Source organism: Aethalodelphis obliquidens, unplaced genomic scaffold (genome assembly GCF_003676395.1).
Source record: "Aethalodelphis obliquidens isolate GAN/ISIS:26980383/991018 unplaced genomic scaffold, ASM367639v1 scaffold89, whole genome shotgun sequence".
Taxonomy (NCBI): Eukaryota; Metazoa; Chordata; class Mammalia; order Artiodactyla; family Delphinidae; genus Aethalodelphis; species Aethalodelphis obliquidens.
The window spans coordinates 2343720-2370974 of record NW_020838033.1 but is presented as its reverse complement, the minus strand read 5'-3'; the positions used below and the strand labels follow the sequence as shown (position 1 = coordinate 2370974).

At 45.3% G+C, this 27255-nt stretch overlaps 2 long non-coding RNA genes across 17 annotated transcripts in view; one reads left to right on the top strand and one right to left on the bottom strand.

Moving 5' to 3' along the window:
* Positions 1 to 27238, top strand: part of LOC113613657 (uncharacterized) — a 33704-nt gene extending 6466 nt beyond the window's left edge. The window contains exons 1-12 of one of the 16 annotated variants that reach the window (XR_003430327.1): positions 6330 to 6691; positions 7135 to 8451; positions 12674 to 13153; positions 13836 to 14483; positions 14730 to 15240; positions 15443 to 15550; positions 16908 to 16969; positions 18358 to 18474; positions 19271 to 19327; positions 22423 to 22557; positions 25110 to 25164; positions 27189 to 27226. This is a non-coding gene — a long non-coding RNA (uncharacterized LOC113613657). Of the gene's footprint in view, positions 1 to 6329; positions 6692 to 7134; positions 8452 to 12670; positions 13154 to 13835; positions 14484 to 14729; positions 15241 to 15442; positions 15551 to 16907; positions 16970 to 18357; positions 18475 to 19270; positions 21043 to 21068; positions 21119 to 22422; positions 22558 to 22867; positions 23210 to 25109; positions 25165 to 26971; positions 27158 to 27188 lie in introns of those variants that run through there. The other 15 variants (XR_003430323.1, XR_003430329.1, XR_003430326.1 and 12 more) reach the window with 15 other exon arrangements.
* LOC113613660 (uncharacterized) lies at positions 4159 to 5698 on the bottom strand. The gene is made up of 2 exons (XR_003430332.1): positions 5178 to 5698; positions 4159 to 4338 (listed from the first exon to the last, which is right to left on the bottom strand). It is a non-coding gene; the product is annotated as an uncharacterized LOC113613660 (long non-coding RNA).
* Positions 27239 to 27255: the final 17 nt, after the last annotated feature.

The following is a 27255-nucleotide window of genomic DNA, read 5'->3' as shown; positions in this document are numbered from 1 at the left end:
ATGGCTTTTAATCCAACCCTCAGCATCCAATCTCCCCATTATCACATGCCACTCTTCATCCATATTCAGAATACACATCCCAAAGCACAATCCTGACCCCACCAAAGAGGTGATAGGGTATAGTGGCCCTGAAGTATAGTGGCCCTGAAGTCAGGCAGTTCTCTGCTCAAATCTGCCACTTGCCTGCTATGACCTTGGTCAAGCCACTTATCCTCTCCATACCTCAATTTCCCTATCTGTAAAATGGCAACACTATTAGTACTTAAAGGTTGTTGTGAGGATTCAAAGAGCTAATATATATTGTGTTTATAACTGCCTGCAACATGGTAGATGATTCACACATATTAGCAATTATTATGATCTCTGCATTCATTCCCCACAACAGCCAGCCCTGGGAGGTGCTTAATGCCTAGATAGATACTGAATCATCCATAATCTCTCATTTGAACCTCCTTGCTCACTAAAGATATATTTGAGGAGTGACTGGCTGAGATATGTGTGTCATTGGTCTCCAAGGATGAGAGCTTTTCCTCTTTATGAAGCAAACTTGCCTTTAAAAAGATGGAAAGAGTGGCCTTGGCTTCCTTAGCACCGGGCTGTAATGAATTGGGATAATCAGCCTGCAGATTCTCCCTGCCTACCTCCGAAGATTTCCTCCCTTCCCTATCTATTCTAGAATACTTGCAGTGCTTCTGAATCACATGGGGAAAACCTTCGTCTGGAAGGCATGAGATATTAACTCCTCTTTTCACTCACTGTGGCAGAAATCAAGTTTCCACTGTAAATACAGACCCCAGAAAGAACCAATCAGAAGGCAGATTATATCCCAGGAGTCGGTAGCCTCTTTAGTCTGTAGGGCTGCCAGCAGGGCTGAGCTCTAACAGAAAGCAGTGTAGGGGGGGAGGGTAGGAGGGGGTGTTTGACAGGGAGGGGTGATGGACTAGGGATAAAACAAGCAAGCAAGAAAAATGGAAACGAAGAAAGTGAATGAGAAACTGGATGAAAAAGTAAAGAAATTGAGAAATAGAAAGAAAATGTAAGAGAAAATAAAGAGGAAATTAAATCAAATAGATTCACACCATTTCCCTAGTTGTAATTTCAGGGTATACCATGTTCCACCCACAAGGACATTGAGAAGCTGCAGGGAGTGGCTGTAAATTCCTAAAGAAAACTACCTTGTGGAGACTCAAGCTGTTATTATCCACTGCTGTACTTTTTAGCATATGCACTATCAATACAATGACATGTCTTACTGAGTAATATGTGATATTCCACATCGTGAGACTATTGATGCAGAATTTCCTTTCTCAGAGCTCAATATTCCAATCAAAGCCTGTTGCATCACATCACTGAGGCCATCCACTTAATGACAAGTTGTAAGATGCATATTGCAGAATATTCATGTTCATTTTATGCTCACAGTGCTTAAAATCTCCTCTAAACAGCCTCTGCTCCCAGCCTATTAAGGTGCTCGTGTTATCTACACTCCATTCAATGGTGTGGAAATAATTGTCTTGAGACTAAAGAAAAAATTGATGGTCACAAGCCAAGTCAGCACTTGTGTTCTTTTCTTACTCTGTTGAATCAGGTGTTATTTACCTCTTCCAACACCTGGGACTCCTGATAAGTCACTCCCCTGGTAGCTTTTTCCAGGACAGTGCTGTGGGGTCTTTGGAAGAAGCAGGGATCCTTCATAAACGGTATTGTTATCAGCACAATTCACACAGCTACCAGATGTGCAAAATCGAAACCACCAAGGGCACTCAGGCAGAGGGGCCTTCCCCAGCTCCATCTGGCTGCTCTGAAATGTGCTCACGACTTGGAAGTTATTAGAGAAAGAAGGGCTCTACTTAACAGTGGGCTCATGTGCCTGTGAGAAGATGCTTGTATTCTGACAAAGTCGGCATGCTTTCTGGTTCCCCCACAACTGCTATACCAGCACCGCCATCCCAGAGCCCCCTCCCTGCAAACCTGGCTCTACTGGAGGCCTGCCTGTTGGAGACAGGTGGGCCCTTTTCCCCATCTCTTCCTCTTATCTCTTGGATGAAGCATCAGGACTCAGGCTGGTGAAGGAGAGCGATTGCCCCTGGCATCTGATAGCTGGGCAATGGGGCCTGTGACTTTGCCTTTAAATATCAACCACACACACAGACAACACTGGCAGCATGAGAGGTTTCCATGGTGACAGAATGCAGGCCATGACCTCTGTAAATGTAATCAGAGCACTGGGATTGGTATGTGAGACAGGTTTAATTTCTCCTCCGATGGAAGCTCTGTGGTCTGGGCCATACACAGGCTTCGTACATGACAGACAACCTGTTATCTTCACCAGGGCAGCTCTGCATATGGCAACCCCCGCTGCTCCAGAGCTGCTTCCTCCACAGTCTGAGCAGGCTTCAGGATGTAAAAGGTCACTGGGAACTGGAACGGCAGTCACATCAATACCTGGCATCCCTGCCCAGTGTCCTCAGGAGGTGCGACTGTCCCTTTTACAAGGAGCAGGTGTGGCATGGTCCCATAAGAGCCAGAATAAGGTCTTGGAAGATTGGCTGAGGTTTTCATCTCTGCTCTGACACCAACAGTGTGATTTTGGGCAAGTCATTTAACCTCCAACTTTCAACATCTTACCCCCGGGAGAAAATGCCTGAGGAAGAGAAGGCTGAGGGCTTCCAGAGTCCCCAGGAGAAGATGGTACCCAATTATGCTTAATAGGGTAGGCTTAATAGTTCTCACTCTACAATCCCCAGTGGAACCCTTCCCCAGGAAGTGAGTTTTCCATCTCACCAGTGCTAGTTACTAGGGCTTCTAACCCTAATTCTATGGTTAAAAACAGAGAGTGTGATGATCACCATTGGAGAGCCTCAACAGGACGTCCTCACCTCTATACTGATTTGGAAACAAAACCAGGATACAATTCCTTCCAAGCTGGCCCAGAGTAGGAGACCAGTTCATGCTAAACTGATGGAAAACAGAGGCTTGGAGAGGAATGTAGCAGTATCAAAGGAGGAGCCCACAGCCTCTTCCCTTGACCACCACTCAGCCTTGGCAAAGAGCTGCTCTGACCACTTTGATGCTGGCATCCTCTGAGTCCATTTACCAAATCATATGAGACACTGGCAGACACTGCCAGTCTTCCTGCTTTTCTGATTTCTTTCATGGTTTCAGTATAGTGCTCTGAAACAAAACAAGCTTTAGGCTAATAAGAGATGCATAGGGCTGTATGACACATTTTTCTTTCCAAAAGGAGCTGGTTCATAAAATTCTCCTTTCAGAACCTCATCAAAGAATCTTAGATTTCAGAGCTAGAAGGGACTTGAGAAACCCTGTAGCTTATAGTGAAAAACTGAGGTCCAGACTGGAGAAGGGATGTACCTGAGCTACAGCAAATTAACGAACAGCTGAACCACAAGGGTGTCGGGGCCCCATTCTGCTCAGCTGAGTACTAATTTGCTTCCTGGAGGCTTTTGAACCTCAAACTGAAGCAGAGAGGAAGTGAGGGGAGGATTCAAAAGTGGTTGTTGAACATTGGAATCAGGAAATGGTGATTTGGCTGAATCTACAGATAATAGCATTACCACTTCCTGTGTTAGCTGATGCCAAACTAGGGAAGATTCTAGATAAGAAAATAGTTAAGTGACAGGACCATGGGCTTCCAAACAATTATCCCCACCCAATCCACACTGTTTCTCTCAGGCCACTGAGAGGAGCATGAGTCTGATTGTTCAGAGAGTTTATAGGTTAGTGTCCAAAACAGAGTCATGAAGCCAAAGAATAATGGAGTTTATAGGAATTCCAAGAGAATATCTGGTTTGGCATCATGTCTTCTGGTAACTAAATCATCTAGGACAGGTAATTTGATTATCTTTTCTTTTTATTAAAGGACCCACTTCCTCAACTGTACATGAGGAAATAAGGTTCCTTTCAGCTCTAACATCCAGAATTCCATGATTTCTTTTTCAGACTCTTTTCCCTTATAGGTTATTACAGTACTGGAAATTCTTACCATGAGGGAGAGCCTTAACTTTGAGTAAGAGATTGCCTCCAGAAAAGAAGCATACTCCATCTCTTTCATTTAAGCAGACATGAACTGAATACCTGGTGTGTTCCAGGAACAGCGTCAGGTAGTAAGAATTCGTAAATAAATAAGATATGAATTACCTGGCAGGGCTAATATGTTGCTCCATTCTCACTCTTTATCCCATTAGAACACATCAATTGATCAGATTAGCAGCTGTCTTCAGGGGCTGATATAGGATACAGGCAGGTAAATTTTGACAGGACATGAAAGCAAGAAATATCTGGGACGCTCAGCATTACCCAAGAGAAGAGAATTCAGGCCTGGGTGAATATTAAAAATTAAGTATTAATATTAAAATCAACTTGAGGGATTGGGTACCAAGGAAGGATGGAGAACGAAAGGGATCTGAAGGCAAGCAATGCTTATCTCAGAATTTTTTTTCCCTAGGAGCTTTGATCATTGACCTCTGGAATCTTCCATCTTTGGTCAACTTTACTAAACTCCTGGCTCAGATCTCGTCTTCCTCAGTGGCTGCTCTTTGTACTAATAAGTTTTAGTGTGGGTTCCCAGGTACTACCAGGTGAGATCACTTTAACAATTTGTCCCTAAGACCACTGGATCATAGCCCCCATCTCTCAGATGTGATGATCTCAGTCTGTCTTCCTCCTTTCTTGTGTCTTTTTTTTTTTTTTTTTGCGGTACGCGGGCCTCTCACTGTTGTGGCCCCTTCCGTTGTGGAGCACAAGCTCCGGACGCGCAGGCTCAGCGGCCATGGCTCACAGGCCAGCCACTCCGCAGCACGTGGGATCTTCCTGGACCGGGGCTCGAACCCGTGTCCCCTGCATCGGCAGGCGGACTCTCAACCACTGCACCACCAGGGAAGCCCTCTTGTGTCTTTTTGATATTTCCAGGGTTATTTCACAGATTTGCATCACTTCTGCCTCTGTCAGCCCATTGGTTCTTACTTGCCCCTTGGCTTTTATTGAAAAGTGCCTACTTTTGCTATGCTGCCCATAAGGTGTGGCCTTGCTTACCCTTCACCTGACAGAGACTTCAGTACCTGCCAGGGCTGGGTCAGGAGGGCTTAAGAATAACCATATGCTGCCTTCCACTCAAAGTTTGTCACTGAGTGTGGCCCATCTGCCGACTCCATCCTTACTTTTGTGATTTTCTTCCTCTCAGCAGTCTCCTTTTCTTTCCAACAACCCGGCTTCTTTAAGGGTCCCATGGATGATTGATAGGATGAGACAGAAACCCAAATCAAACAGCCTTAGGCAAAAAAAAAAAAAAGAAATTAATTGTCACCAAGATTCCAAGGAAGCCTTGAATAACTGAACATGGAAGGCAGGCCTTAAATGCAGCTTGTCTTTGGGCCCCTGGATTCCATTGTTTCTTAGGCCATAGAACGGCTCTCATTGGCCCAACCCAGGTCAGTTGTGGTCATGGGGGCAGTGTTACGTAAGAACAAAGCACTTCCTACAGAAACCACATGAGTGGAAATGAGGGAGAAGAAATTCCTAGACAACACAGATCGCTGTTTCTAAAGGTGGGTAGAGTTGTTGAACAGGTAAGGCAATCTATCCGTCACAGCTCCCTACGGAGCTGCCTGAATATGACTAAATCACAATAGAAAAGGTTCAAATTCTCTCTTACAGGACTTCTGGACCCTTGAAAATCAGGGGTGTGGTCGGACAGGGGTTTAGATCCTTACTCTGTTCACTCACTGGAGCCTTAGTTCCAGCCTGTCTGGGACTCTGCTTTACTAGGTGTTATATTTTTTGGTTGTGATATGTTCAGGGTGGACCCAGATTTCACAAAGATAACCACTGGCCCCTTCTTAGCCAACTCTCCCTCACCTCCCATCTTCCCCAGGTCAGTAAATGGTACTGTGGATAATCCAATTGCCCAATCTAGAAACCTGGGGGTCATTCATTCCTCTTTCTCCCTCTGCCAATTCCACCTGCTAAATATCTTTCAAACTCTCCACTTCTCTCCAGCCCTGCTGCCTTCTCTCCTCTTCCAAGCCACCATCACCTCTCATCTTGCAGCCCCCTAGTCTTATACCCTGTCAACCTATTTTCCACATTATAGCCAGTGATCTCTTTTTTAAAAAATCTGCTTATGTCCCTCACTAATTAAAACTTTAGTAGCCTCCCAATATTATGCTTCCAAACCCCTCAGTATGGCTAGTATGTCCCCATCCCCCCGACCATGCTTGACCTCTTGCTTATCTCCTCTGCCAAATGGTCCTCTTACTCTCTGTCATCTTCAGTAGCAGACTTCTTGCAGTTTCTCATTGAGACACACCCACTCCCACTTTCATTTTTCCACATGTGCTGTTCCCTCCCTCTGCAACACTCTTCCCCCCTACCCTTCATTCAGCTGACCCTTCCTCATGCTTCAAGTCTCAACTTAAACATCATTTCCTCTGGTAACCATCCTTGGCTCTCCAGGCTGGCTTGTTTCCTTCTCATACGTTCCTGTAGCACTAAGACCTACCATTGAAAACTCAAGTCCCATCTGTAACTACCTGTCTACCACCTGTCTTCCCTCCCAACCCTCCCTGAGGGTCCAGACCTTTCCTATCATGTTCACCACTGTATCCTCAGCACTTACTGTGCCTGGTGCATCATCGTAGGTTCTAAACAAACGCGTATTGAGGAAGTGCTGAAGGTAAGTCTCTTGGTTTTTTTTTTAATACTTTTTATTTTGAATTAATTTCAAACTTACAGAAAAGTTTAGGTACCCCAGTACTAGAATTCTTGTATACCACTTACCTAGATTCATCAATTGTTAGCTTTTGTCACGTTTGCTTTATTGTTTTCCATTTATGTAAATTTACATATTTTTTCCAAACCACCTGAGAGTAAATTTCAGATATCATGTTCCTTTTCCCGTGACTACTTCAGTAGTATTTCCTAAGAATGAGGATATTTCCTTAGATGACACCAGTTATCAAAATGAGGAAAGTTAACAAAGATACATGAGCTCTAATTCTTTTTTTTTTTTTTAAGGGAAGTAGAAAGTACTGGGGAAGGAGGACAGTCCAGGATTAAGTGCGTGCATCACAGGGTCACCTCCCTTTCTCCTTCCTCTCTCTCTCTGCCCTTGTTCAGGAGTCTCCTCAAAAGCCGAGGCCCTGGTGGGGAAGGCAGTGTCCTGCTGAGTGTATCTGTTTTCCCTCCATGCCCCCACTGGCAGCAGCAACTTCTCCACACCCATGTCCATACCTCACCTTGCCCTCAGTCCTCTGTCAGGAAGCTGGAAGCCCTCTGAACAGGATGGCTTTGTTCTACAATACAAGGTCCCGAAGGGAGGAGGAAACCCAGTCCGCCGGAAGTGGAAGTTGGAAGGAAAGGTGAGGCCTAGGAAGCGGGAAGATGGCTCCTGGGACGCGCAATCATGTATCGGCATTTCGTGCGTGCATGAAGAGGGGAAGAAGACAAGCTGCGGGGCTAGAGTAAGATTTGCACACCTTGGGTCCTGGGACCGTCCTGCTCAGCTGAGTGGAATACCAAACGAGGGTGTCTTGGAGCTGCACTTCACTTCAGCCAGGCAGTCGACAGGAGAAGCAGCGAGCGAGACCGACAGACTGTCACTGGCAAAATGAACTGTCACCTCCCATTTTTCAGAGGCACGGGGGATGAATTGCAGCCTTGAACCGTGCGGCCCGCTGCTGATTGAGTTCCGCTGTCTTAGAACCCCTTCGAACAAGGCGAGTTCATTTCAGACTGACGTCCCACCGCTCATCAATTTAAGAGCCAGTAAAATTAACCACTTCGGAGCTGACTTGCTCCCTCCCCCTGCTTGGATTCCACATCCTGAAAGGTCACCAAATAAATCTCTCTGGGTCCTACTAGCATAATATGCAGCTTGGAGACAGGGTCTCAGGAGAGGAGACCGAGCCAGAGATAGCCCAGGCCTGAAAGGTTGCCGAGGCCCCGTCACAGCCGCCGGTCCATGGCGGTGGTGTGACAAGACAGGCCTTTGCTAGCTCTGCTCCCACCCAATCAGCTTCTGCTCCCAAGAGATCTAGGGTTGGGTAGAGTTGGGTGGCTGAGAATGGAGGTGCTACAGAAGACCCCCTAGTCTTGTGGCAGAGACCTCTGTGCACTGCTAGTCTCCCATCTGCTGTGGACTGAATGTTTGTGCCCCACACCCATTCATATGTTGGAACCCTAATCCCCAATATAATGGTATTCGGAAGTGGACATTTGGGAGGTAATCAGGGTTAAGTTAGGTCACGGGGGTGGGGGCCCCAATGTTGGGATATAATGCCTTTATAAAATGGAAGAGAAGCTGAAACCTTTTTTTCTTGGCTATGTGAGGAGGATACAGCAAGGAGACAGCAGCCATCTGTAAACCAGGAAGAGGACTCACCAGGAACGTCACTATGCTGGCACTCTGATCTTGGACTTCCAGTCTCCAGAACCGTAAGAAACAAATGTCTATTGTTTATGCTGCCTAGTTTATGGTATAATGTTATAGCGGCCCGAACTAAGTCAACATCCTCAGGGCCTTACACATGGTAGGTGCCCGTCAAATGTCTATTAAACCAAATAAGACTTAATTGCTTTAGCATCAATCAGTAGTTTGCATGGACAGGAAAAAGGGATGTTTGCACAAGGACAACTTTACTGTCAGAGCTATTTATTGGGCCCCAGCCCATGCTAGAAACCCACTAGCAAGTTGAAATGCAGCAGAGCAGAGTCCTCTGTCTCCAGAAGAAAAAGTGCCTTATGCTGCCTCCCCGCCACACACACTTACCCCTCTTCTCTCACAAAGGCCTGTCCAGTGAGTCTAGTTAGCAAATCTTAGGGCTTCTCCTCTCCTCTATATCTAGGGCACAAATGGTTTCATCAATACTCCTTTTTTGTTGTTGTTAATATTTATGTATTTATTTTGGCTGAGCCAGGTCTTAGCTGCTGCACTCGGGATCTTTAGTTGCGGCATCCGGGATCTTTTAGTTGCAGTATGCAGACTTCTTAGTTGTGACACACGGATTCTTAGTTGCAGCATGCATGCGGAATCTAGTTCCCTGACCAGGGATCGAACCCGGGCCCCCTGCATGGGGAACGCGGAGTCTTACCCACTGGACCACCAGGGAAGTCCCTCATCAATACGCTTTTGAACCTCTTCTCACCACAGGAGACTGTGGCAGTGGTTGTTTCTGGGGATACAACTGAATCGCTCTCAGGATGATTTTAAGGTATTAAGGTGATTTTAAGGTGAAGGCCAGATGATGTCTATGCCCCAGTTTATATCCACCAATAGGCCAGATTAGTGGTCTCTGCTGCCCGAAGAGAACATGTTCACATTCCTGTTCTCATCCTAATGCTTTATTTCTGTATTTTCATTGGGGACTTTCGGCCCTACACCTGGAGTGAGAAGACCTAGTTTTCAAATCTGGCTCTACCTTCCCTAACTAAATGACTTGAGCAAATTACTTAACTTATCTAAACCTCATATTCCTCATCTGTAAACCTACATGAGTTGTTAAAAAGTTCAAGTAACATCATGTTTGTGAAAGCCCTGGTAAACTACAAAGTTATGTTTGGATGCCAGGGTTTATTCATTTTAGTCTCAGCAGCAAAAGAAAAACCTGAGAATAGATACCATACAGTATGTCAAAATTTGATCCAGCAATTCCACTTCTAGGAATTTGTCCCACAAAAATGCTGTGTTCTGCAAAAGGATGTTTGTGTGAGGAATTTCACTGCAGCTTGTTGAAAAATTGGAGATAACCTAAATGTTGTCAATAGAGGATTGGGTAAATAAATGATGATGCACATATACCATGCAACACTGTGCAATAGTAAATGTAATAAGATAAAGTAAATAAAAACCTCTTACAGTTGTTGGAGTCATACACCAGTGTCAACTTATATAAATTAACAGGTGTGGTTGTCACATCATTAGATACTTGAATGTTCATTAGATACTTGAGTCATGTGTCATAGAAGAATATGTTCAGCTACCTTAGAGAAATAACCTAAGCTTTAAACAAAATGGGATCATGCCACATATAATACTTGCATTTCCATTTGCTATATCCTGGACATCTCCTTATGTCAGTCCATTTTTACTTCTATAATTTTTAAAAATTTACGTAATAAAACATAGGCCTTTGATTATTAAGATAGTTCTCTGGATTAACTGTTGAGAAAAGAAAGGGATCTGTAGGTAGCTTACGTGTGTTTTCAGGCATACAAATCTATAAGATTCTACGAGTGTAAGAGCAGCCTCTTGTTAGAAGTTGCAACGGTCTTAATCCAAGAATCAGGTGTCTAGCACTCTTGTCCAGCTCTGCTATTAACTTACAGCATGACATCAACCGAATCACTTATCTGGGCCCCAGTTTCCACATCCAGAAAATGAGAAAGTACACATTCTCCAAGGTCCCTTCAAGCTGAAAATTCAGTGGTTCTATGAAATCACTTTTCAAAGATTTAATAAAGGGTGTTTATATATAATAATGGTTTCTGTTCATTTCTGCCACTAACAGGAAGACTTTAACAAGACCTTAAATACTCCATTTACATGCAGAGCAATACACGAAGAATTTTTTTTAATTTAAACAAAAAGGTTCTTGCCCTCAAGGAACCTATAATTTAAAAAAGAAAATAAGACAGTTGAATTAACAGAGATACAGGAGTATCAAGTTTTACGAAAGGAATGTACAGAGTAAGATGGCCGTGGTAGATCAGTGGAACTCAAATTTATGTTCCTAGAAGCCCTAGGGTTCCTTGGAGGGATTCCGAAGCTGTTTCTGGGATAGAGCAAGAGGCTAAGGGAGTGAGCGCTGCCTCTTCCCCATCCCTGGTTTAACCGAGTTAATTCTGCCTTCCTCTGCATCATGCAGCTAGGAAATCTAAGACAGACTTCTAAAGGAACAGCGCTGCTAATGGTTCTGAAGAACCTAGGGGCAGGACAGGAATAAAGACGCAGACGTAGAGAATGGACTTGAGGACACGGGGAGGGGGAAGGGTAAGCTGGGACTAAGTGAGAGAGCAGCATGGACATATATACACTACCAAATGTAAAACAGATAGCTAGTGGGAAGCAGCCATATAGCACAGGGAGATCAGCTCCGTGCTTTGTGACCACCTAGAGGGGTGGGATAGGGAGGGTGGGAGGGAGACGCAAGAGGGAGGGGATATGGGGATATAAGTATGCATATAGCTGATTCACTTTGTTATACAGCAGAAACTAACACACCTTTGTAAAGCAATTATACTCCAATAAAGATGTTTAAAAAAATAAAGAAAGAAATAGGGCTGCTACAATAAAATTATGAAAACAGCTGGCCTAGATAGTTTCAAAGGTCAGTTCTATCTAAGGTTTCACAATTTTATGATTCTAAGCTGTGTGTAAAGTTTTTATATTCTGCATTCAGTTTTGCATATACACAGGAAATTAACTTTGTAAAGGTTAATTCTCTTGTAAAACAAATAATTATTTTGTAATATGAATAATGAACCCTAGGTGTATCTGTTAAACACACTCAGATTTTCCTGTCCTGAATTTTCTGAACATGAGGCATGGTTATAATTACAAAAGAATTGGATGGGAAAAGAATTGGATGAGGCAGGCAAAAGGGTTATAAAAAAAGATTCACAAGATCCCTGGGACACCATGGGGAAACTGTTGCTTTCATCAGTGAGACCAAAGATTCTGAACTGGAGCTAGAATTCCTGGGCTCTGCCATTGAATCAGGTCATTTCTGTTTCATAGAACACATCTCAGAAACTACCTGGTAATTGACACAATTGCTGAGTGCTTTCTATGCATATTTCATTTAATCCTCCCAACTCCATGAGATGGGTATGATTTTTCTCCCCATTTTACAAACAAGAAAACTGGAACCAGGGGTGGTAAGTCCTTCGTTCAAGGTCACAGAGCCAGGGTTCAAACCCAGGGTGTGACAGCCAAGCCCACACTCTCAGCCACCACAAACTCTACTCCATGTTGCTGTTGGTGACCCACAGGCACCGGGCAAGCAGCTTGCCTTCCAGCTGCCGAAGGAATCAAATGGGACTCTGCCTCCAATACCTCCATAAATTTATTTTGCCTCATTATCCAATCACAAGGAAAGTCTTTCATTTCCTTTATCAAGGCTGGCCCTAGATAAGAAGTTTCGAGGTAGCTGCAGTTTGTTTCCCCTCCCTCCTCCTCTAGTGGCTCCTTCTTCACACCAGGAAGGAAAGCAATCCTAACTCCATGAAATTTGTTCTGGAGATGAAGGTGCAGATGCGTGGTCTGCCTTGTTTAAGAGTATGATAAAGGTCTAAACGCTGTGAAGTCAGTTGGCAAGATGGGGTGGAGGAATCAGATCCCAGATGACAGGAGTCTGCTGTTCAGGAAGACATTTATAGTCACATCACAAGTTAACAAAACACATCTAAATGGCCTTGATCTTCTTTTATACTTCCTGCCTAGGTAGGAGGATGTGGTCTCAGGAGCTAGCACTGCAGATATGAATAAAAGGCTTTAGCTGCTTAAGGAAGTAATATATAAAGTAGCAGCTGCATTTAGGTCCCTAGCTGTTATTATAGATATTTAATTATGTCTTATGTGTTACCAAATATATTTACTGCAATTAGGCAGATTCTCTAAATAGCTTACCCAATACTCACCCTTCTTTATTTCTAGCAGAGCTGCCTCTCATGATAAAGGCTGAAAGTACCAGACTCTTGCTTTCCCAGGTTCACTTGAAGCTAAAGACAGCCACATGAGCCAGTTCTGGCCAATGAGAAGTAAGAGGAAGACCGTACTGGGAGATGTCTGGGGACATTTTTCTTCTAGTTAAAAGGATGAGCATGCATGAGGCCCCTGCGCTTTTTTCCTTCATGGCTGTGAACACAGTTGTATGAAAACATGATTCTTCAACTATGGCAACCATGCAACAGCAAGTCTAAAGACCAAGAGCCAATGCTGAGAGTAAAGAAATAAAAGGATGAAAGAAGTCTGCTCAGTTGTAGTATTTTTCAGCTGATGAACCAAAGTAGGACCTCTAGACTTCTTTTGTGAGACAGTGAAAACTGCTCTTGAGGCTTTTTGTTAAATATTCTTGTTACCTGCCTCTGAAAGCATTTTGATGCATTGAAAATGCAGAATGATACAGAAACTGGAATTGTAAGTATATAAAATATGTTAGTATCGGGATAAGGACCAGATGGTATAATGACTGATACCAGGATATTCTATAGAGAGGTGGGAAAAGGAGGCCCAGGGCTCAGACTTGGACATTCTGATTTAATTGGCCTGGGTAGGACCCAAACATTGGTATTTTTTTTAAAAAATGTCTTCCAGGTGATTCTAGTATGTACAGGTTTGAGAACCTGTGACCTAGTCCAGCTCTTTATTTTACCTTTGGGGAAACCGAGAATCAGGTAATATGACTGGTAGAAACCATACTACGCAAAGGTAAGCCAAGAGAGGATTGTGCAAAAGTCTTCAGGGTCACTTCTTCCTCTTACCTCGGGCCCACTGGATATGCAGTGTCTCCTAAGTCCTGTCTACACTGAGCCCTGAAATATTGCACCCTGCAGGGCAAGGCCCTGTGTCCTTTCCTAGGCCCCTATCCCGGTCAAAACTCTCTTTCCCTTAGGGATCTGCTGGGCAACTAGCAAACTAATCTTAAATGAATTCTAGCCAAGTTGTTAATGACAGATAATGGCTTAATGCATTACTCCTCCCAGATAACATTTCCATTTTAATAAAAGCCTTTAATGCCTAACCCAAAGGAAACAGTGCAGAGACTGAAAAGTGCAGAGACTGCAAGTACCTGAAACCTCTGCCCCCTCTCTGTCCCTAGAAGACATCTCCAAACTGTAACCGAGGCTTTCTGAGAAGTCCACAGGGCTCTGGACAGCCCCTACCAACCAGTGATGGGAGTTACCTCGTAAGATGAAATCTATGTGCCAACCCTATTGTCAAACAAATATTTGTCTGGGAGTAAGGAGAATTGAATCCTACTTTGAGGCTTTGACATTACCTGGATATATGGCCTTAAACAAACTATTAAACATTTCCGGGTCTCAGTTTCCTTATCCACAAAATGGCATTAGGATTGGTCTTCTCCAATGAGTAATTCATGATCTGCCAGAGACTCTCAAGCCTGAACTGATGGGTCTCCAAGCTGGTTGCTGCTACCAAGTACCTCTTCCCTTTACTCCGCACCAGGGAAGGAAATTCACCCGAAACAGGGACATCAACTTTCTAGCTCTGTTTGGGGACTTTCCTGTCCCTAAAAGGCCCTGGAGGAAATAACGTAAACCGGCATTTGGGGCGACTGCTAAGAGGCTAAATCTTGTGACACTGGGAGCCCAATGGCGTGGTTCAAGGAGCCCAAGAGTGGCCCAGTGGAGAGTGTTCTATCAGCCAGAGGGGCAGAGCCTCTGTGCGAGGTGTGTCAGGAATGGGTGTGACCGCACCAGAAGACACATCAAGTGGGGAAAATCAGGTGTGCAGATAACATTTTGTAAATGCCTTTCTAATTCTCAGTGCTCCACGAAGGAATCTCAGAGATTAAATTAAGCTGTTAACCCTCTAGGCACTCCTGTCGTTTATTGTTAAGGAATTAATAGGAATGTGGGAATGCAGATGGCCTGGCTGTCAGCTCGGCGAGGCGATTTTTCTGATCTCCACGGACGTTTCCAGCGTCTTTCATTAAGCGCTCATGTACCAATTTGTCATTTTAACCGAGCAGGAAAGAAACTCACTGAACTCCCTGGCTCAGGTGCTGGGAGTTAAATCCTCCCACGACAAGGCCTACAGGGTTGCATCCGCAGGGGAAGCTCCGGCTCCTGGCGATGGTGAGTGGCCTCTGATGGAGGTGGGGTGGAGTGAAGCCATTTCAGGAAGGAAGTCGGGATCCCCAAACCTGGCGGTCCTGAGCACAGGTTTCAGAGGATTGCAGGAGAGTCCTTTCTAGAAATACTAAACAGAGCAGAGATGTAAAGAAACTTCAACTTCCTCCTCAAACGCTCCAGGTCGCTGGTAGCCTGCTCAACGAGGGGAGGCGCCACCTACAGGAGACAGGAAGACCTGCAACCTGGTCTGGAGACTTCAACAGTTCGATGGCAGGGATTAACCCGGCCCCACCCTTCCTTCTCCTCGTTGCAGCCCCTAACGTTTATCGAATGCTTTTCTCGTGCCAGACATTGTCCTAAGCGCTTGACATGTATTAACTCTTTTAAACTTGACGATAACCCTATGAGGTAGGTGTTATTGTCGTCCCTGTTCTATAGACTAGAAAGCTACAGCTCCGAGAGAGTAACTTGCCCAAAGTCACGCCGTTAAGCGGGAGGCAGGGATCCCCACCCTGAGAGTCTAGCTCAGAGCCTGGATGCTCAACAAGCATTACCTTAAGGGGGGGTGTGGTGGAATAGAGTCGGTCCTAACTCTCCCCATGATTCACAGTGTAACTCAGGGCCAAGGATTTAACTCAGTGGGCCTTCAGTTCTGCACTTTGCCGTTCCCATATTTTTGAGACACCCTTACGCGTCTGGAGAGAAAATTGTTGCTAAGGTAATCGTAATCTTGCGTAATAAAACAAGTGGTGGGGGGGCTTCCCTGGTGGCGCTGTGGTTGAGAGTCCGCCTGCCGGTGCAGGGGACACAGGTTCGTGCCCCGGTTCGGGAAGGTCCCACATGGCGTGGAGCGGCTGGGCCCGTGAGCCATGGCCGCTGAGCCTGCGCGTCCGGAGCCCGTGCTCCGCAACGGGAGAGGCGGCAGCAGTGAGAGGCCCGCGTACCGCAAAAAAAAAAAAAAAAAAAAAGTGTAGGGGGGAGAGTAAGGGTGGTAGAGATTGTGTAGCTCTCATCTTCTTCAGTTTATAGATGAGAATTAGAGAGATAAGGACCCCACCATGATTCCATTCTCAGTGACAGGGCAAGAACTAGAATCCAGGTCTTCTGCTTCCAGTCCTGTGCTTTCCCCCCATACAACACTCCCTCTTTAATCATTCATAGCCAGGATGGGATCTAGATACGGAAGAAAGCTAATCACACACATTGTGGCTTCACAGCCTCCAAGTCCACCCTCTGACCAGAATATGCTTTTTGGTTTTTTAGCCTGGTGGCTCTTATCTGAAATCCCACCATTAGTGACTCATGTCTTTCACGAAGACTTTGATCCTATACTCTCAGGACCAGTAAGGCTTTTACTGTTGGCTGTCATTTCATGTGTACGTGATTGACTTCTAAAGCAGTGCCACTGGAAGTGTGGTCCACAGATGGCAGCATCCACGTCGTCTGCATGTTGTTAGAACTGCCAAGTCATGGGTTCCACCCTAGACCTACTGAGTCAGACCTACCTTGATTCTCAAACTTCAGTGAATGTGCTTAAGTTGTCACCTGAAAAGCTTATTAAAACAGAATTTCATGGGACAACCCCTCCCCACCCCATCCCCAAAGATTCTGATTCAGCAAGCCTTGGGGAGGGGCTCAATAATTTGCATTTCTAACAAGTTCTCAGATGATGCCTCTGCTGATGGTCTGGAGACTATACCTTGAGTAGCACTGAAAAAGTTCCTGATAGCAGATATTCAGAGGGGAGAAGAGGGAGAATAAGCACCCTGGGGTAAAAAGAGAGATAAAGGTTATTGTCGAGGGTGAAAAGGGTACAGAATATGGAAACTTGAAGTGAAAAACTGCTGAGGGTATGGGTTCACAACTGTTCCTCTGTATTTCCATTTGAGTATGTTCAAATATGAAAACCATTAAGTGATTTAATACAATGTATAAATGTGGGTAAACTGAATGTGTCTAGCCATGGTAAAGTCTATTCTTGCCTCGCCTTTTGCTGAGCCCTGCCTCTCTCAGTTACAAATAGAAATCTTCCCAGTCTCCTCTGACCATCAGTTAGCTCTCCAATTTCATTCCAGGGTTAACTGCACTGCAGCGGCAGACAAAGCTGGCCTGATGGCAGGAATACTGTTCCCCGATGGTATCAGAACCTCTTCTGTATTTCTGTTTGCTGTGCGACTGTCACTTGTATACAATCACTTAGAGACTCTGATATTAAGACTTGGGCTGCAAATCACCCCCATGGCACAGCTCCGGTGGAAAAGGAAAAGGGGCTTCAGTGGCAACCAGATATCAAACACGAATTACATTGCCCCCGTACCAAAATAGGCATCTTTAAGAAATCATGTCTTCTGGTCCTCCTCTGCTATACTTCAAGTAATATGGTACCCAGAGGAACCCAGATAGATAACAATCTCTTCTATTTGTAAAGACCACTTGTGAAGGAAACTCCATAACCTCCTGGCGGTGGAGTGTATTATTGTTCAGCAAATATTCACTCTCCTCTATGCCCTTCCATGGGGCGAGAAAACTTCCCCACTCCACGGATGATGGATTTAGCTACGTGACTTGCTTTGGCCAATGAAATGTAAGCAGAGATTTTAACTCTACTTGCTTGGCTTGGCTTGGCTTTTCCATTTCTATCCTTGGCCATGAGAAGAGCAGGCCCCTGTCACTTTGGCCTGGGTCCCAGAATGAGAAGGTACACGGACCTGAACAAGATCCACAACATGGAACAGAGGCACTGCAGACAATCTGCAAACCCGTAAGCAAGAAATAAGTTTTGTAACCTCTGAGATTTTAGGTTATTTGTTATACAGCACTATTTAGTAAAGTCGACTGATACACTCCCTCAGGCACCTTTTCCACTGAAGTTTTGCCAGCAAGTTTTTCACCATGTCTAACCTGAGTCCCTCATACATTAAGGTAAAGATCCATTCCATTTGCAGTCCAAACAAGGAGTCACTAGATTACATTCTTGATTCTAAATGTCCAAGAAATGTAGCTTGATTTATTTACTATCTATTTGGGCTACAAAAATAGAGATGCCCTTGGGGAATTATTTGTTTTACAAATAGTACTTATGCTTGTCCTTATTGGAGCTATTGAAGGTGGGTTCCCAAGAAGTGATCATATCCTTCAGGAACCGGAGAGGTAGTGATGGCAGAGGTGAGAGTTTAGAGACCTGATTAAAATATCGTAGCACTCCCTTATTCTCTCCCAGCTGTTTCTTAGCACTTATCACAGTTTGAAATTATTTTATCTATTTGCCTGTTTTCTCTCTTTATTTGTTTGTCTCCCCCACTAGAAAGTGTTTCCATATGGCCAGGGACAGTGTTTATCACGCTTACCACTTTATCATCCAGTTCTCAGCAGACTCTGCCATGTAGCGGTAGCTCCAGAAATATTTGTTGAATAAATACATGAATTCTAATTAGGCATGTCACTAGACCAGGTAAGGGGGAAACAATTTTAAAAAGCATGGGCTCTATAGTCTAAAAATCTGGCTCCAACATTATGTAATCTTAGGCGGTTCCACGGGCACCTAATTATGAAAAAGTTTGAATGACGATAATAATGATGTCAGTGGGGAGCCACAGAAGAATTCTGAGCTGGGGAAGGACATGATCAAGACAGCATCTTGAGGTAATATATCTAACAGCTGTGTTCAGGGGTGGCTTTGCAGAGAGACCAGGTAGGAGGAAATTTCAGAGTAAGGTGATGAGGGCCTGGAGTACGGGCTGGCAGTGGAAGTTAAAAGGAGTGAGACTGGGATGGAAAATTCAATGACCCTCTCGCCAGATGGGAAAAGGAGGCAGCAGACAGAGAGTGTCTATATAGCTGAAAGAGCAGAAGCACACTTAACAGAGATACGGAAATTTGGAGAAGAGGCCAGCTGTGTTTGGATGAGATGATAGGTTCATTTAGACACATAGAATTTTAGGCAGTGGCTGGTTCTCAAGTGAAAACACCCAGCCTCTGGTTAGAAATTCAGGACCGCATCTGGAGAGAGAGGTCAGAGCTGGAAAACCGCACACGGACATTAGACGCATGGAGGTGACCGTGTAGGAAGAGAAAAGCCAGAGACTGAAGCCAGCCTTGAAGGTCGACTAGTTACAAGGAGTGGGAAGGTGAGGAGGGGCTGGTGAAAGGGCCAGAGCCAGCAGGATCAGCAAAGGGTCTCAGAAACCAAAGAAAGGGGGTAGACAGTATTTTGATGTCCAGCCCTCTCTCTTGAGGGACGGCATTGGCTGTCAGACTTTGTGAGGCCTCTTTTAGGAGCAGAGGGAAACATCCTTCAACTTGACTCCCTTGCCTCTAACCACCTGGGTGGCTGGGGGCCCCAAGGCTCTGTGAGCCTTTGAAGAAAAATCCAGGGAAAGGAAAATGGAGAAATATGATCAATAACAACAAGCCTTGTTTTTTTCCACTTCATATGCAGGAAGCGATCCAGGGCTGTAGCTGGTGCTATGATGGGTGTATTCTGCATGTTCAAAAGGTCATCTGGCATGGAGACAGGCTAAATTATGGCTGGAGTGTATGAATCTGAGGACGTTCTCCATTAACATTTATTAGGAATTGTCATCGCTTCAACCCGCATGGGCCCCAGATGTGGAAACCCCAGCTGCCCCGGACTTCTCTTCCGGGCTGCAATCTCTCCTCTGATTTATTGTTATTAAACATGACCAGATTTTGTAGAGGGGAAAATTGAAGAAAGCAACACACACATGGGGAACTGTTGGGTGGAGGCTGCCAAGAGAAACAAACCATTTTATCCTATCTGGTGACAGTGGGAACACATGGAGACACAAACCGCTGTGCCTCTTTCCTAAATCAGAAACATGCAGGCCTGAGCCTCTGGGCATCTGTTCACAGGCCAAATGTCTTCACCCTGAGGGTGAGCGAGGGGCAGTTGAAGGTAATGAGAAATGCTAAGAATAGAATTCTAGAAGCCACGGCAGGGACCCTCTTCCTCAAAATATATTACCTTCCAGGGCAGATGACTTCCTGGGAGTCAGTCACACCCTCTGGATATCATTTTTCTTATCAGTAACATTTACTCTTCCACTGTGTAGTGATTGTGAGGGATCCCAAGAAGTCAAAGTTAGAGCCCCACCTTCTGGCCGCTTATAATTTATTTTGTTTATTCACTCATTCAGCATAATTTTATTAAGCACATACTATGTAGCGGGCATTATCATAGGTTTTGAGGAAATATTAGTAAAGCAGAGAGAGCAGGGCACCTACATATGTATGAGGGAACAATATCAGAAAATACCAAAACAGTAGCTAATAGACAAAGAAGTGTGTGAGAAGGAAGGCAGCATAAAGAAAGCATACTGCATTAGGAGTCAGGAAAACTGAATTCCCATCCTGGCTCTACTACCTAAGAGTCTTGTGCCCTTAGGTAAGTTATTTAACTTCTTGGAACCTCAGCTTCTTGTTCATAAAATGGCGATAAACCTACCTCACCTCACCTCACTGGTTTCTTGTAAAATATAAATGAGGTAATGTATTTGAAGAGTTCCTTGTAAACAGCAAATTGCACTATGGTGTCAGGGGTTTTTATGATCAGTGCCAAATAAATGATACGGTGAGTGTATGGGACAGTACGTTCCCGAGCCAGAAGTCTGGGGACTCATCCTCTTCCGCTTTGTCTTGGGAAAAGGAGCAAGCAGGATTATCCCCAGGCGCTGGACATGTGTCCCTTGGGGATTCTTTTACTCATGGAGTCTGGATATCTTGCTGATCTTACTAACAGACCAAACCTGGGAAATCCTCACTTCACTATGCCTTTTCTTAGACCTGTGCGTGGAAATTATCCTATGCAGGAGTTGTGGCGGGTGAACATAGGTAATGAGGAAAGTCTCAAAGGCGCTAGGTCCAATTACCTTTGTTTTTGCATTGTTCCTCCTTAAGATTATCTAGGTTCCAAGGAGAAGGAATGATGTTAATCCATTCCCTTGACCCATCTTTCAACTTTACATCCCTTGGCCACCGCAATGCACTTATAGCATATGTATAAGCTGGCACACACACCTGCATCATACCTGGAATTAGTGGGGATATCCCTAGGGCCAGACTTTCTTCTACCAGGGACTAAAGCCCCAGCTGCTTCCTCCTAACATGCAGCTAACCATGGGGTATCCTTCCTAAGCCTCACAAGCCCATGCATCCTTGACCTATAAAAAAAGAAGGCCTTTGTGGCTCAGTGTTTAAGAATCTGCCTTCCAATGCAGGGGATACGGGTTTGATCCCTGGTCCAGGAATATTCCACATGCCACGGAGCAACTAAGCCCATGCGCCGCAACTACTGAGCCCACGTGCCACAACTACTGAAGCCCGCACACCTACAGCCTGTGCTCCGCAACAAGAGAAGCCACCGCAATTAGAAGCTCATGCACCGCAATGAAGAGAAGCCCCTGCTCGCTGCAACTAGAGAAAGCCCGCGTGCAGCAACGCAGCCAAAAATAAATAAATTTATTTAAAAAAAAAAAAAAAGAAAGAAAGAAAGCAGGCTTAAGCTGCTACCTAGCACTCATCACTAGTTGAGTGAGGGTTCCCATTAATCCAAAAATGGGAGCATCTCTGGCTTATACATGTCCAGGAATGGGAGTACCACCCAAGATTTTTCTCCTGGTGGCCATCCTTCCCACACACAAACACAAGCACATTTGTTTATTCAATATTTAGAGTCTATGAACAGTTTCCAGAGCTGTGACTTCAAAAGGGCTTGCCTTAGGTGCCAGGGATGGAGCAGGGGCCTGAATTATAGCCAGGGGCCATCAGTAATGACACCCCGGCAGCACCAAAAGTGCACTGGCCATTGGGTCATTATTCTACCCAGGGGAAAATTCTAGTGGGGAGTGAGAGCATTTTCCCCCTGTCCCATCCCAGGGCTTGGCTGAAACTTTTTTCCTTTTAGGAGGTCACTGGCTTTCTCAAGCAGCTTTGACTGTAGGGGTAAGGACAAGAAGAGGAAAGAAGCAGACAGAGGAGGTTGTGGGGAATTGTGAATATTCCCTAAGGGTTTCCTTCAGTGGAGAGGGCTGCCTTCAGCTGGGGGTCTGCAAACCCACCTCTTTGTAGCTTGACATTGGGAGAGGGGGATGACAGAGAACAGAATCTGGGGTTGTTGCTAGATAACTGAGTTACAACAGAGAGTATCTGGAGAGAAGGAAAGGAAGGGGAGGTAAGAAGTGAGAAGGGAATGACTAAGGGGGTTTTAACAGCTCTGGTTTTCCTTAGGGAGACAGACCCTGTGGCTTAGGGGTTGGGATGGGTATGGCTTAAGACCCTGTTACCCCAAGGGTTGTTCACAGGCCTCAACATCAGCCTCAACTGGGATCTTAGGCCACAACCAAAACCTACTGAGTCAGAAATTGCCTTGTAATCCCTAAATGGTTAGTATGTCCATTGAAGTTTCAGAAGCATTAGCCTAGAATGCTAGGATGGGAATGACTTCCTGCAGTGAGCCACCAAGGACCTGTGCTGGATGTTCTCTCTGCCTTTCCAAATCTCCTCTCCACCTTTTTACCTCCCCTGCTCTTGGTGCTGGTGCTGGAAGGTGACCTTTATGAATTGCTTCAACAGGCTCACTTGTCCTCTGACTTCTGGTTGGGTTCAGCCAATGGTCAATGCTCAAGAAACAGTGCCTCTACCTGAAGTTTTTAAAGAGGAAGGAGGACACGTTTATATCATGCAGCAAGTCACTGGAGAAGACTGAAGGTAGGGGGAGTGGGAGATGGGGGTCCTTATTCCGCCATGTCCCTGCCAGCTGGGCCTCAGGTTGGCCGTGGCTGTGTTCCTCAACTGAAGGCCACAGCTCCTGTGGGGCACTCTCTCCTACAGCTCTTTCCAGATTCTGGGGAACGTTCCTTCCCTAACCCTTCAGGCCTAGAGTGCCAATGGTTCCCCACTCTGGCTAACTTCACCACCCTGTGCATTTCTCTCAACCCTGACGTATGTTTATAAATATGCCTTTATTAAACTCTTCTCACACAAACCCTGCTGGAGCGTGCCATACCTTTCCCAACAGGATCCTGATCAATACAGGACCCTGGAGAATGGACTCAGGAGTTCTTGCTCGTGGTTAGGGAAGGGGACTAGATGAGCACCTCCAATTTAAGAGTCTTTGAGACTGAAGGAGCCATTTTCAACCCAGCATACTATTTGTTGTGCGATTCTTGTTTCTGGAATAGAAAAATATATTACAGGAGCACTTGGCACTTTCTCCGACACGCCTTGGCTTCTGTGCTACAGTCTGTTTTCGTGCGCACGTGTGAGGCACACAGAGGTAGACTGGATCTGCTTTGCGAGCACTGATTTTTAACTTTTCTAGAGTTTTGCAAAACAGTTGTTTTAAAAAACTAAAATTAAATAAAGTTACAATTAAATAAGTTATATTTTTAAACAAAAATAATAAATACGAAAAACTCATCCCTTAATTATTTTGCTAAATTTTACTGTAACTTAACCTTTTGGGGTTATTTATGTCTGTTGTAGATATATGGTAGAACTACTATATACTGGTGTGCTACTGCACATCTCTTCCCAATTCTGCCCTCAATGATGTCATAATGACAGCTCGAAATTAGACATGGTGGGAGTATTTACACCAAGGAAATTGGCAAAGGCTACAGATCAGGACAGGACTTTTTTTTCTGGAAAGCTGTTTGTTAAACATTTTCTAGCACATCACGGGGGTTAGTTAGTCCCTATCTTTGGAGGGGGCTGGAGAGATGAATGGGAGGAAAGGAATACTTGAGATGGTCATGGTGTTTGGACTTGGGCATTTTTAGGAGAGATCCATATGCTCAGTTTCTGTGGAGAGAGAAAGAAGTGGAACAGACTTGGCACTTGACAGGAAAGGATAAACAGAGGGGGGAAATGTCCTCTTCAGCTCCACAGGGTAGGGTGGATTAAGCAGGCCTTTTAGTATGTGAGATGTGGTATTAATAATAGCTTACTTTCACAATGGGGTTGTTTGTTTAAAAGCTCTCAAAGTACTTTACATCTATTACCTCTTTCATCTATCAAGTATTTGAGTGAGCAAGGGAGAAGCAATAGAGACATTTCTTCTTAAAGATAGAACAACTGGGGCTCAGGGCAGTTAAGTGACCTTTCTAACCTCAGAAAACTGGGGCCCAGGGGGCAACAGGGTCCAATACCCAGAGCTGGACACGGATCAAAATCCCTCCCCTACCGGCTGCCACTCGTGTGACCTTGAGCGAGTTGTCCAAGTTTTCTGACCCTCAGTTTCTTGATCTGTGGCAAGTTACTGGAGAATAAATGAAAGAATGTGTATTAATCACCAGATGTATGTGGTCGGTGCTCCAAAAATGGTGAGTTTAATAGATGTACACCCAATGACTTTGTAGGGGCGCAAGAGGAAGAGCATAGAGTACACAGCACAAACAGCTTAGATGGCAGAATGGGCATCAGTGTTCTTAAAGCACGCACAGGTCATTCCAACCAGTATGGAATTTCACTCACCTCTTCACCACACCTGGTCTCTCTCTATCCTGTTGGAGCCTCACTCCCCTTCCTCTCTTTTCTCCTTCTTCCTCTCTCTCATCAGAGCAATCCTCTCTCTTCTCTAAAGTTGTGGTAACATTTGCCATGTGACAAGCACATATAAAGGTATTTTCTAAGCAGAGTTTCTTTCCTAAGAGAAATTCTGTCAATGAAATGATTTACAGTGTGATTATGTATTCCATATACATTTTATTCCATTATACATATAGAATTCTTTGCAGAGGGTTTTCCCACCCACTTTTTCTTTGAACCTCAGAACCACCCTGTGGCAAGAATTACAATTATAACCACTTTACATTGGGGGAAACTGAGGCCTGGGGAATTGCCCAGGGTCTTGACTTGTAAGTGGCTGAGTCAGGACTTGAACCTGGCATTGTACACTGCACAACAACCATGCTGGGTATGAGTCTTATTTCCTCAGCGCGGGCATGCTCTAGTCTGCCTCCTACAGGAAACTTCTAATTCTGCTCTCTCTGCCATTCAGTGAAGCCATCTACTGAGAGCCTGTAGGGGGTAGATTCCTGAGCTAGATACCAGGTCTTGGATGAGAAGTTAGGAGACCCAGGTTGGAGCTCTGATTCCTTTCCTAACTTGCTATACGGCCTTGCACAAGAAGCAGAGTTGAGAGGCAGGAAGGTACCATGTTGTAACCGATGCTACTACACTCAGGCAACTTTACATCGTTTCTTCATGTAGTCTTCACTACCGCTCTGTGAGACAGTATCACTATTTTAATTTTCAAGATGGGGAAGCTGAGCCTCAAAGAGCTTGAGAAACTTGTTCATGGTCATCTAGGTGGTAAGTAATAGAGATGGGGTTTGAACCTGTGTCTCTCTGACTCTAAATTCCACCTTCACTTCCCATACCACCCTCTAGGTCCCTGTTTTCTGAGGCAAATCCAGGCCCCTAACCTCTATGGGTCACAGCTCATACTTCCCTCAGCTGCTGGATTACGTTCCTAATCTGGCAGGGGGCGCAGGGCTGGGAAACTTTCATGCCATCATCAATCTTCTCCCCAGTTCAGAGGTTAGGGGTTCTGATTACCCCAGCCCCCCTCCTCCACTTCTGAGATGATGCCGCATTTCACTTGGGGTCAGCAGACACACCTCTCTACTTCTACAGCATTCTTCAGGGTGTGGGTTCCTCACCCACAGCTCATACCTACCCTGGGGCAGACTGATCATTAAGGGGCAGGCAGGGCGGAGGCTAACCAAGATAGAACAGAGATCCATCATGGTGCCGAGCTGACAGGTGCATGCACCTGCTTGCAGCCAGAGGAGAACCTGACTCATAGGAGAGGACTTTGGAAAGGGAAGGGAGGATGAAAAAGAGAGAGAGAGAGAGGGAGGGAGAGAGAGATCAGATCACTCTAATTATACGGCTCTAAATCACCGGGAACCTTGGCTCAAACATCCAAGTGATGGAGGATAGATTTTTCATCTTGACTCCTGCTAATTTTCATTGATTTATGTGGCTTGAAAGCCTTTATTTTCTACTTAGAGGCAGCCTGCTCCTGCTAAGGAGGTGCGGGACTCCCCTAAATGCTCTCACCATGGAGAGGCAGGAGGCAGGGGTGGCCTTCGGGGCAAGGGCTGAGTTTCCTGCTTGGTTTCAGTTGCCGCCTGAGAGCCACAGTGCTGAATGGGAGCCGCTGGCCTGCCATAGCCGCCTCCCGACTCCCATCCCCAGAGCCCGCCTGCTTCTGGTCACAGCTCCTTGAGTTTAACACTCCTGGCAGCTTAGTACTCTGGCTTTTATGTGCTAGGCCATAATATTTGGTGAGCTGTGAGATGAGGTGGGAACATTTGCAACTAGCACTTCCCTTCCGGCCCTGCCCTGCGATTCGGGCCAGTGGTGTGACAAAGTGAGGCCAGCCCTCCTCCCCACTCTGGCTCCCACCTGTGGCTATTTGGCGCCATGTCCTTCCTTCGTTTTTCTCCTCTCCCCCATGATCCCATGTCGGCTAGACTCCCATAGCTCTTGGCTTTCGAAAGAGGGTATTCAATCCGCACATTCTAAATCATGAGCTCAGTTAAACATTTTAAAGAGCAATTCTTAGTCTGCCCAGGAGCACATTCCAAAAGGGGAGGGGTGTGTGTCAGGAGGAAGGCTTTCTAAATGTCATAGGCTATGTAAAAACCTTGACTGATGATGACAAACCAAAGAGGAAGCCAGTGAGTCAGCCAGCGACGGTCAAGTTTTCTTGGGGATTAGAACCATAAGAGAGCAGTGTGCAGACTTTGAGAATTCCTCTTCCTCTATCAGAGGCCCAGGGGGAGTCATTTGGGCACCTCTGGTCCATTTCTCCCAGTCTGTGGTCCTTGAGCTCTCCCTGCCCCTTCACCTGGCCCAGGTGAACCCACAGTTCAGATTCCTGTGGGTTCCTCTAAGCATCCTCCATCTACAGTTGTCTTATTTTCTGCTTCATCTTCCCCCTACCTTGGCCTTCTACTTGCAGCTACTTTCCAGGAATAGAGTAAGTTTTGTTATGGCAGCATGGTACAAGGAAATGGAGATGATTGTTTCTTAAGGGGTGTTGGTTTTGAGTATATATGGATCAAGAGTTCTTTAATAAAATTATTACCAGAAGATGACTCTGATCTAGATGCAGAGCCAGCCTTCAGATACAACAGGAACAGTGGAATCTTCTAATGTGTCTTACACATTTGATGCTGTGGCCTAGACATAGTGGGATGAATAAGGAAATTTCTGGATTCCTGGGGAAGAAGCAAATAATCAGGATGAAAGATTAAACTCTTATAATAAAGATGTCCTGGGCTTCCCTGGTGGCACAGTGGTTAAGAATCTGCCTGTCAATGCAGGGGACACGGGTTCAAGCCCTGGTCTGGGAAGATCCCACATGCCGCTGAGCAACTAAGCCTGTGCGCC